This window comes from Pan paniscus, chromosome 6, assembly GCF_029289425.2.
Source record: "Pan paniscus chromosome 6, NHGRI_mPanPan1-v2.0_pri, whole genome shotgun sequence".
Taxonomy (NCBI): Eukaryota; Metazoa; Chordata; class Mammalia; order Primates; family Hominidae; genus Pan; species Pan paniscus.
Window position 1 is genome coordinate 117,860,815 of NC_073255.2, and position 11,642 is coordinate 117,872,456.

The 11,642-nt window shown below is 45.4% G+C and overlaps 1 non-coding gene across 1 annotated transcript; it reads left to right on the forward strand.

Annotated features, from left to right (window-relative positions):
• The first annotated feature begins 8,813 nt into the window (after positions 1-8,813).
• LOC112440586 (small nucleolar RNA SNORA40) lies at positions 8,814-8,939 on the forward strand. Its single transcript, XR_004672765.1, has one exon. It is a non-coding gene; the product is annotated as a small nucleolar RNA SNORA40 (small nucleolar RNA).
• The last annotated feature ends 2,703 nt before the right edge of the window (positions 8,940-11,642 follow it).

An 11,642-nucleotide genomic window follows, 5' to 3' on the forward strand; every position in this document is an offset into this window, starting at 1 on the left:
ATATGTCAAAACATCACATTTTACATTTTATGTGCAGATTTTTGTATGTTATACTTCGCTAAAGCTGCTTTTAAAAATATATATAAAGAGCATGAAAAAGCAAGCCTTGTTATCAGGGATATATAAAGAACTACAAATCAATAACAAGGACAAACTTAAGAGAATATAGATGATAGTCATGAAAAGGCACTTCACAGAAGAAATCCAAATGGCCAATAGACAAATGAAACGTTTCCAGAGTCGACCCTTCCCCGCTCTGCAAAATCACTTCTCAAGAAGAAGCCACAGAGTCAGGTGTGTTCAGCACATTTTTGCTCACAACATGTGATTATATCCTTGGAAACCAAGAGTTGTGACCCCACCATTCTGGGTTACACAGATGGTCTAGCCAGAGTGACCAAAGTCCTTGTCTAAATGTCTGAAGTGGGAGTGGAAAGTGGGGAGCTGCCTAGGACCCAGGAAATAGGGGACATTTTTCAGTTGCATGAGTTTCTCCTGAGTCCTCAATGGCTCCATTTATAAATGTCCCTAACCCCGGGTCAGTGTGGGTATCGGGGGAGGAGACTAAAGTTGGTGATGGGGATTGGGGGGATGGGGATTCTGCCTAATTATTTCTAAGCTTCTGACAGCACCCTAAAGCACAAAGACAAACTTCTCTTTCACAATTATTTTCTGAGGATTAATGCCAGAAAAGAAGCCCCCAAGGGTAAAGGGAGCTCTCATTCCACTTCTTCTTTCAACAATGCCCTCTTTGTCTCTCTCCTTCCCACCAGACAAGACCAGCCTCCTCCCACAGCCATACATTGACAACACGTGCCAAGGCCTGGGGCAACAGGGTACCCAGGGTGAAGGGCTCACCCAAGAGTAGGGAGTGAAGAGAAATGTGGAAGCTCAGCACCTCTGTGCCCCAAGAATGATGATGAAGTGGCGTCATTTGTCTGGAGTAATACCCAAGATTCGTTGCCTCACGCCAAGGAAATCAAGAAGGTGGAGACGCACAAGGAGGAGTTTAAGATTGGAGGTTTAATAGGCAAAAGAAAGAGAAAAAAGAAAAGCTCTCTCTCCTGCAGAGAGAGAGGGACTCCCGAGTGGGTCTTCCGGTTTTGTGGTGAAATGCACATGGGGGTTTTATAGACAAGCTTGAGGAGGCAGTGTCTGATTTACATAGGGCCCGAGAGATTAATCAGACCAGGTGTGCCATTTGCATAGCGCACCAACGAGTTGGCCATCTCACCTTAACCTTTTATTATGCAGATGGGGTCTCTACTTGGCCATCACCACGTTGCCTGCTTTTTTACTGCAAGCGTGTTGACAAAGGAAAGGGAAGAGGGCACCTCCATGTTGAATATACCTGGCTTCCAGGTGTCCCTTTTCTATTGGCACAGCTGTTGGCATTTACCTATGCAAGCTTTTAGCTTGCTTATCTATGCTTGCAGCTTAATTTTTCAGGCTGCTTTTTGTTAGAAAAGAAATTATTTGGGGGCTGCTTTTTATTAAAGGGAAATCTTACCACGGACTCTCTTACCCTCACTATCTGCCTAAATAATTTTTTTCTAGCTCCTGTATCAATGACAGAAGGGATCTTTCTTCTCCCTCCCTCTTTTCCACACCTGGGTGCATCTACCTGGTTTGGGGGAGGGTGAGCGACACAAGGAACAAAGGTTGAGAAGGAATCAGCAGAAGAAAAGGCTCAGAACTGAAAACAAAGCATCTTCCACAGAGTCAAATATAACAGCACAGGGCCTAGGATACTGTGTGACCTAGAGAAAAGGGAGCAAAGCCAGCCTTGGGCCCATCTTTCCGCAGAAATCTGGAAGAAACAAAACTATAAACTGGTGAGTTCTTAAGAGTGCATAGGTTTTAAATCTGTAATATTGACCAACAGTCAGCAAATACATTTCTTTCTCACCAGTATGGCAATGATTCAACTGAGCAACAAGTTGAAATCAAAGAACTGGTGGTACGGAGGCAGCATCCTGGTTTTATTCCATGCTCATCCCTTCCTGTTCATGCCTGGATTTTTTTAATTCTTTTTCTTTTTCTTTGTGAAACAGGGTCTCACTTTATCGTCCAGGCTGGAGTGCAGTAGCACGATCTTAGGTCACTGCAACCTCAACCTCCGGGCTCAAGTGATCCTCCCACCTCAGCCTCCTGAGTAGCTGGGACAACAGGTGCACACCACCATGCTTGGCTAATTTTTTTTGTTTTTTTGTGTGGTTTTTTTTGTTTGTTTGTTTGTTTTGAGACGGAGTCCAGCTCTGTCACCCAGGCTGGAGTCCAGTGGCGTGATCTCAGCTCACTGCAAGCTCCGCTCCCGGGTTGACGTCATTCTCCTGCCTCAGCCTCCCGAGTAGCTAGGACTACAGGCGCCCACCACCATGCCTAGCTAATTTTTTTTGTATTTTTAGTAGAGATGGGGTTTCACTGTGTTAGCCAGGATGGTCTCGATCTCCTGACCTCGTGATCCACCCTCCTCAGCCTCCCAAAGTGCTGGGATTACAGGCTTGAGCCACTGCGCCCAGCCATTTTTTTTTTTTTTTTTTTTTTGTATTCTTTTCTAGCGCCGTGGTCTCACTATGTTGTCCAGGCTGCCTGAATTTTCTAATAAATTCTCCTTCCTGTTCTTTCTTTCTTTCTTTCTTTCTTTTTTATTTTGGAGACAGAGTCTAGCTCTGTCACCCAGGCTGGAGTGCAGTGGTGCCATCTCAGCTCACTGCAACCTCTGCCTCCCAGGTTCAAGTGATTCTCCCGCCTCAGCCTCCCGAGTAGCTGGGATTACAGGTGCCTGCCACCACGCCCAGCTAATTTTTTGTATTTTAGTAGAGATGGGGTTTCACCATGTTGGCCAGGCTGGTCTCAAACTCCTGACCTCAGGTGATCCACCCACCTCAGCCTCCCGAAGTGCTGGGATTACAGGAGTGAGCCACCGCGCCCAGCCTCCACCATGTGCTTTCTAGCATATAATGGCAAGTCTTTCTGCCCATATGAGCATGCAACACTAGAAAGCTGACAGGAGAAAAAGGCTGGACATGAAGAGCATGTGGGCAGCTCTTGACCCCAGTTGCCAGGTCCTCCTTCTTGACTTCTTGCTGCCCCACAGTAGGACTCTGCAGTTCACCCCCACCGCAAAGTCCTCTACATTTTCACAAGTCCTTACTTAGTGACTTTCTCTACACCAGAATGTGTAGGCCCAGTGAAGTCCTCCCTAGGTTTCAGGCCACTGCCCACCCCAGCAATCAGGCCTTCTTCCACTATGGTTTTGAATGCAGGAAGGCTGAGTCTCTGGGATCCTGGAGCCAGGTGGTGGGGATGGAGGATAGGAGAAGATCCAAGTTCAGAAAGTCAGGAAAGAAATCTTGTGGGAATGTGAATTAATTCAACCATTGTGGAAGACAGTGTGGCGATTCCTCAAAGATTTAGAACCAGAAATTCCATTTGACCCAGCAATTCCATTACTGGGTATATACCTCAAAGGAATATAAATAATTCTATTATAAAGATACATGCACATATACGTTCATTGCAGCGCTATTCACAATAGCAAAGACATGGAATCAACCCAAGTGCTCATCGATGATAGACTGAATAAAGAAAATATGCTACATATACACCATGGAATACTATGCAGTCATAAAAAATAATGAGATCATGTCCTTTGCAGGGACATGGATGAAGCTGGAAAACCATTATCCCCGGCAAACTAACGCAGGAATAGAAAACCAAACACTGCATGTTCTCACTTATAACTGGGAGCTGAACAATGAGAACACATGGACACAGGGAGGGGAACAACACACACTGGGCCCTGTCAGGGGAGGACGTAGGTTAGGGGAGAGCATTAGGAAAAACAGCTAATGCATGCAGGGTTTAACACCTAGGTGATGGGTTGATACGTGCAGCAAACCACCATGGCACACGTTTACCTACGTAACAAACCTGTACATCCTACACTTGTACCCAGGAACTTAAAAAATAAAATAAAGCCAAGCACGGTGGCTCTTGCCTGTAATCCCAGCACTTTGGGAGGCCAAGGTGGGTGGCTTACCTGAGGTCAGGAGTTCAAGACCAGCCTGACCAACATGGAAAAACCTTGTCTGTACTAAAAACACAAAATTAGCCAGGTATGGTGGCACATGCCTGTAATCCCAGCTACTTGGGAGGCTGAAGCAGGAGAATCGCTTGAACCCGGGAGGCAGAGGTTGCAGTGAGCTGAGATCGTGCCATTGCACTCCAGCCTGAGCAACAAGAGTGAAACTCCATCTCAAAAAAAATAAAATTAAAATTAAATAAAAAAGAAAGAAATCTTCATGGTAACCTTGAAAAACATCGTAGACTCTGCCAAGGAGAGAGAGGGCCAATGCACTGAGGTGTGGTTGGAAGGTAGAAACATGCTGTTTTCACAAGCTCATGGGGCAGCCCCAAGCAGGTGTGAAAAGGAGGATTAGCAGGAAGAAAATATCAAAGCCCTGAAGGAGAGATCAAAGGTAAAAGTAGAAATGCACAGACATTTCCCCATTTCCCAACCCCACAACACATCTGCTTCCTCCTTCCCCATCATTCTCTCATCTTCTCTCCAGGCCTCAGCTCACACAGGAAGTGGTAGCAGAGTCGCTTCTTATCCAGGCACCCCTGACCTCTCACCTCCACACCCAACTCATCTGAGGATGATCCCTCTTAGAAGGTATCAGACTTAGGGCTGGACATGGTGGCTCATGCTTGTAATTCCAGTGCTTTGAGAAGCCAAGGCAGGAGGATGCTTGAGGCCAGGAGTTCCAGACCGGCCTGGGCAAAAGAGCAAGATTCCCACCTCTACAAAAATTTAAAAATTAGCTGGGCATGGTGGTGTGCACCTGCAGTCCCTGCTGCTTAGGAGGCTGAGGCAGGAAGATCGCTTGAGCCCAGGAGTGAGACTGCAGTGAGCTATGATGGCACCACTGCACTCCAGCCTGAGTGACAGAGCGAGACCCTAACTCAAAAAAAAAAAAAAAAAAAAAGAAACTAAGAAAGAATCAGAATGGTGGCTCTGCTAGTCACTACCTGCTTGACAATGAGCAAGTAACTTAATTCTAGGCTGCATTGCATCAATGAGTTGTGAGAATTCAGGTAGCAAAACCAGCCTTTATGAGTTTCCTGAGGGCAGGGAAGATGTGCCTCTTGATCTTCCCTGAAACCCCTTTGCCAAAGACAATATTCAGCATTTAGAACTTGCTTGGTAAATAGAGCCCATAGTTTGCAGTCCATGCTAGCTACTCACAAATTGTTGTTTTCCTTGCCACAGACTGTGAGAACTACACGGAACCCTAAGGAGCTACTAATCCAGCTGACACACGTGGAAACTGACTCAGACTAAGTGATACATACAGGCCATATGGACTACCAGACACAGGGCAAGACTAGATGCTGGTTCCTCAGACCAGGTGAAGTGCTGATACCAAGGCATGCAATAAGGGGTAAAGGGTGGAATTAGAGAACAAAATGCTGAGAATCTGGCTCCAGGAAGAGGGATAAGAAGGTAGCCTGGACTGTCTCCTAAGCAGGAGTGATTAAAGCACGGGGAACTGGGAAAGAAGAAGTTATGAGTTACAGGGATGATGGGCACTAGGTATTTACAGTAGACGGGATTTATTAAGTACTGTGTACCAGGTGCATGTTATCTCTTTCATTTTACCTTAATTGTTTTAGAAACAGGGTCTCACTCTGTTGCCCAGGCTGGAATGTGATGATGCAGTACAGCTCACCGTGATCTCAAACTCCTGGACTCAAGCAATCCTCCCACCTCACCCTGAGTATCTGGGACTACAGGCATGCACCACCACACCCGACTAATTTTTTTAAATTATTTTTTGTAGAGTCAGAGTCATTAATCATAATGCTCACTATATTGGGTAAAATCCTTATTAGGAGTTACTCTTTTAAAAAATCAGATGGAGGAGGTTGAAGCTCTAAGCCCAGGTTGCACTGATCTCAGAAAGTGGGATTCAAGGAGAGGAAAACAATGGAGAATTATTACAAATGGATGGTAGGGATGGGGACACCAGGAATTTGGGATGAGGATGCTAAAAGTAAGAAAAATGATGGCCAGGTGCAGTGGCTCACGCCTGTAATCCCAACACTTTAGGAGGCCAAGGTGGGCAGATCACCTGAGGTCGGAAGTTCGAGACCAGCCTGACCAACATGGAGAAACCCCAACTCTACTAAAAATACAAAATTAGCCGGGTGTGGTGGCGCATCCCTGAAATTGTGGCTGCTCGGGAAGCTGAGGCAGGAGAATGGCTTGAACCCAGGAGGCGAAGGTTGCAGTGAGCCAAGATAGCACCATAGCACTCCAGCCTGGGCAGCAAGAGTGAAACTCCATCTCAAAAAAAAAAAAAAAGACTAGAAGTAAGAATTCTACAATCATTAGACTGGGCAGATGAACTCTTAAGACGGGAAGAAAAGTTGCAAAACGTTAGAGCTTTAAAATAATTTTACTTGGTTTTGGAATACTTATGAATGTCATGTCTGGTTCTCTTACTATTTACAATATATCCAAAGAAACTGTTTACTGACTTCAGCGGCTGCAAATCTGATTTTTCTCTTCCAGCCCACTCATAGGCTCCTTCTTGTGGCAAAACATGATATTACTCCTAAGACTCAAACACCAACCTAAGCACAAATGTCTGGCAAGTGAAGACATTAAGAGTTTTGTTTTATTTGCAAACTATGCATCTGACAAAGGTCTAATAGCTAGCATCTATAAGGAACTTAAACAAATTTATGAGAGAAAAACAAACAACCCCATGAAAAAGTGGGCAAAGGAGAGGAACAGACAGTTCCCAAAAGAAGACACACAGGCGGCCAACAGACATATGAAAAAACTCAACATCACTGGTCATTAGGGAAATGCAAATCAAAACCACAATGAGATAGCATCTCATACCAGTCAGAATGGCTATTATTAAAAAGTCAAAAAATGACAGATGCTGGCAAGGTTGCAGAGAAAAGGGAACATTTTCACATTGTTGCTGGGAATGTAAATTAGTTCAATCATTGTGGGAAGCAATATGGCGATTCCTCAAAGAGCTAAAAGCAGAACTACCATTCGACCCAGCAATCCCATTACTGAGTATATACCCAGAGGAATATAAAGCATTCTACCATAAAGACACATGGGCCAGGCGTGGTAGCTCATGCCTGTAATCCCAGCACTTTGGGATGCCAAGGCAGGCAGATCACCTGAGGTCAGGAGTTCAAGACCAGCCTGGCCAACATGGTGAAACCCTGGGCTCTACTAAAAATACAAAAGTTAGCTGGGCACAGTGGCTCACACCTGTAATCCCAGCTACTCAGGAGGCCCAGGCAGGAGAATCATTTAAACCCAGGTGGCAGAGGTTGTAGTGAGCCAAGATTGCACCACTGCACTCCAGCCCGGGTGACAGAGCTAGACTCCATCTCCAAAAAAAAAAAAACAAAGACACATCCACATGAGTGTTCATTGCAGCACTATTTACAATACTGAAGTGCCGAGACCAGCTCGGTTGGGGAGACCCTAACCCAGCGGCACTAGAGGAGTTAAAGATGCACACACAGAAATATAGAGGTGTGAAGTGGGAAATCAGGGGTCTCACAGCCTTCAGAACTGAGAGCCCCAAACAGAGATTTAGTAACTGCAAACCAGTTATTATCATTGTTTCTATAGATATTAAATTAACTAAAAGTATCCATTATGAGAAACAAAGGCATGGGCCAAATTAAAGGAATAGGTTGGGCTAGTTAACTGCAGCAGGAACACGTCCTTAAGACACAGATCACTCATGCTATTGTTTGCGGCTTGAGAATGCGTTTAAGCGGTTTTCCACCCTGGGCAGGCCAAGTGTTCCTTGCCCTCATTCCTTCATTCCTGTAAACCCACAACCTTCCAGCTTGGGCGTTAGGGCCATTATGAACATGTTACAGTGCTGCAGAGATTTTGTTTATGGCCAGTCTTGGGGCCAGATTATGGCCAGATTTTGGGGGGCTTGCTCCCAACAGTGAAGACATGGAACCAACTTAAATGCCCATCAGTGACAGATTGGATAAAGAAACTGTGGTACATATACACCATGAAATATTATGCAGCCATAAAAAAGAACAAGATCATGTCTTTTGAGGGAATATGGATGAAGCTGGAGTCTATAATCCTTAGCAAACTAATGCAGCAACAGAACACCAAATACCGCACGTTCTCACTTATAAGTGGGAGCTAAATGATGAGAACTTATGAACACAAAGAAGGAAACAACAGACACTGGGGTCTGCTTGAGGGTGGGAGGAGGGAGAGGAGCAGAAAAGACAACTGTTGGGTACTGGACTTAATACCTGGGTGATGAAATAATATATACAACAAACCACGATGACACGTGTTTACCTATGTAACAAATCTTCACACGTACCCCCAAACCTAAAATAAAAGTTTTAAAAAAGTTTTGTTTTCAAAATCCTTTCCTCCTAGGAGGTTGCAAATTTTACTGAATAAGAATAACCAGGGATGGGGCCTGGCACGGTGGCTCACGCCTGTAATCCCAGCACTTTGGGAGGCTGAGGCAGGTGGATCACCTGAGGTCAGGAGTTCGTGACCAGCCTGACCAGCATGGAGAAACCCTGTCTCTACTAAAAATACAAAAGTTAGCAGGGCATGGTGGCGCATGCCTGCAATCCCAGCTACTCAGGAGGCTGAGGCAGGAGAATCACTTGAACCCAGGAGACGAAGGTTGCAGTGAGCCGAGATTGCATCATTGCACTCCAGCCTGGGTGACAGAGCGAGACTCTATCTAAAAAAAAAAAAAAAAAAAAGTAGTTCCTTGGAAGTTAAAAGTTAAGCTTAAGGACTGATTCAAAGGCAGGTGCAAAAAATAAACCCTCTTTTGTAACCCAGAACTCATTTTTCAGTATGAGTTTTGATACATATAAGAAGGAAAGCTAGGCATGGTGGCTCACACCTGTAATCCTAGCACTTTGGGAGGCCGAGGCGGGTGGATCACAAGGTCAGGAGATCGAGACCATCCTGGTTAACATGGTGAAACCCCGGCACTACTAAAAATACAAAAAATTAGCCAGGGGTCGTGGCGGGTGCCTGTAGTCCCAGCTACTCGGGAGGCTGAGGCAGGAGAATGCCGTGAACCCAGGAGGTGGAGCTTGCAATGAGCCGAGATTGCGCCACTGCACTCCAGCCTGGGTGACAGTGAGAGGCTCCGTCTCAAAAAAAAAAAAAAAAAAAGAAGGAATATGATACCTGAGATAGTTTAAAATAATGGAGGTATTGATAACCATAAAGGTTGGTTCCAGGACTGTAGGGTTGATCATTTAAAAGCATAGGACATAAGGAAAATCTCAGCTATGTTGATTTAGTATTCCATTGTCATGCTTACATGATATGTCAAGACAGCTTTTCTTAAAGGCTTTTATCTTGAGAACATGATTCCTAGAGTTGTAATGGCATATCCCACAGATTTGTACTATGCTTGAGTGTGATTCCTCAGGAACGAATATGATTTGAACTCATTCACGTTTAGAGAGGGTGTCAAGTTGAAAACCAGGCAGATTCATTTACCCTAAAAATGACTCTAAAGTAAAGTGATTGAAGAAATTAGATCCCAAAGATTCTGGGTGGGAATTTTGAAGTATATTTACATTCAAGTGGACATAAAAGAGGCCAAAATTCAAGAACTGTGGGCTGACAGGAGAGCTGTGGATTAAGCATCAGTTCTATTAAAAGCGAGGCTGGGCACAGTGGCTCACACTTTTAATCCCAGTGATTCAGGAGGCTGAGGTGGGAGGATGGCTTGAACCCAGGAGTTCGAGACCAGCCTGGGCAATATAGCAAGACCCCATTACAGGTATGAGCCACTGCACCTGGCCTCATCTTTTAATTAGCATAAAGCCCTTAGTTCCTACACCTTTGCTCCACAAGAGTGAAGTCAACGCTGAGCCTCAACGGGACATCTCTTCCCACTGTGGGCCCCGAAGCTCAGTGAAGCTAACTTGCTGGCCTCTGGAGAACCAAAATCTGTGTCTAGAAATGGTTCCAGCAACTTCTTCACACCCCATGATGAAATAGATTACTGGGCTTTTTCCTGATGTGATGCAAGATCAAATACACTTTGCATAATTCAGATTTTAGACTACACCAGCCAAAACCACAAGGACACTGTGCTACTGTCTTGAGTTGGTGACTCTCTTTTCATTCTACCTAATCACCCTGCTGCCCTGGGTGACAGCCAGCCTCTCTCCAGCCAAGAAGATCATGACTACAGTTGTGTAGTATTTGGTTCATAAAAGATCTGAACAGGAAATTCAGGCCATTGCAGGCTGGAGTGCAGTGGCTCAATCATAGCTCACTGCAGCCTCGAACTCCTGAGCTCAAGCAATCCTTCCTCCTTAGCCTACTCGGTAGCAAGGACTACAGGCATGCACCACTATGCCTGGCTCTTTTTTTTTTTTTTTTTTTTTTTGGTTTTTGTAGAGACAGGGGTCTCAATATGTTGCCCAGGCTGGTCTCGAACTCCTGGACTCAAGTGATCCTCCCACTTCAGCCTTCCAAAGCACTGGCATTACAGGTATGAACAACCATGCCTAGCCCCATATTAGTATTTTCCCTTTTTTTTTTTTTTTTGTACTTTTAGTAGAGTCGGGGTTTCACCATGTTAGCCAGGATGGTCTTGATCTCCTGACCTTGTAATCTGCCTGCCTTGGCCTCCCAAAGTGCTAGGATTACAGACGTGAGCCACCACACCTGGCCCCATATTAGTATTTTTCCTGTACAATATCGGATGAGCAATATGTAAAAATACTGATTTGAACAGGTTTATTCCATTTAGTCAGAGAAGATAAGCCAAAGCGCTCAGGAGGAAATCGCCCAGCCAGTGACATTTCACAGTAATGTCGAATACTTTGAGCAAATAAAGAATAGCACATGACAGGAGGAACATTTCAATTTTTTTAAAAAAAGCAAAGGGCAACATGAGCAGGCCAGGGCAAAGGAAGATTTGAATGTGAGCTCTGGCCTCATGACAGGAGAGATGGGTAGGGGTAGAAGAAGGGGAGGAAACCTCAGAAGATCCAAGTCTTGGCCAGATGTGGAGGGGGAGCAATGGGGCACAGAGCTACTCAGAATTCTGCAAACTCTATTTATTTATTTATTTATTTATTTTTGAGATGGAGTCTTGCTCTGTCACCCAGGCTGGAGTGCGGTGGTGCAATCTCGGCTCACTGCAACCTCCGCCTCCCAGGTTCAAGCAATTCTCCTGCCTCAGCCTCCTGAGTAGCTGAGATTACAGGCGCCCGCCACCACACCCGGCTGATTTTTGTGTGTTTAGTAGAGATTTTTGTGTGTTTTAGTGTGCTTTGTGTGTTTAGTGTGTTTAGTTCACCATGTTGGCCAGGCTGGTCTTGAACACCTGACCTCAGGTGATCCACCCACCTCAGCCTCCCAAAGTGCTGGGATTACAGGCATGAGCCACAGCGCCCGGCCTGAAACTCTTTTACACAAACCCAAGCGTCTTCTGTGCCTCAGTTTCCCCACACTCCTTGGCTCCCTGGGAGACCCAGCCCTCCACTCCAGCCGCTCCGCATCTCCACACCATGTTGGTCTTGGCTCACACAGCCAGAGCTTGTTTGAGAACCCT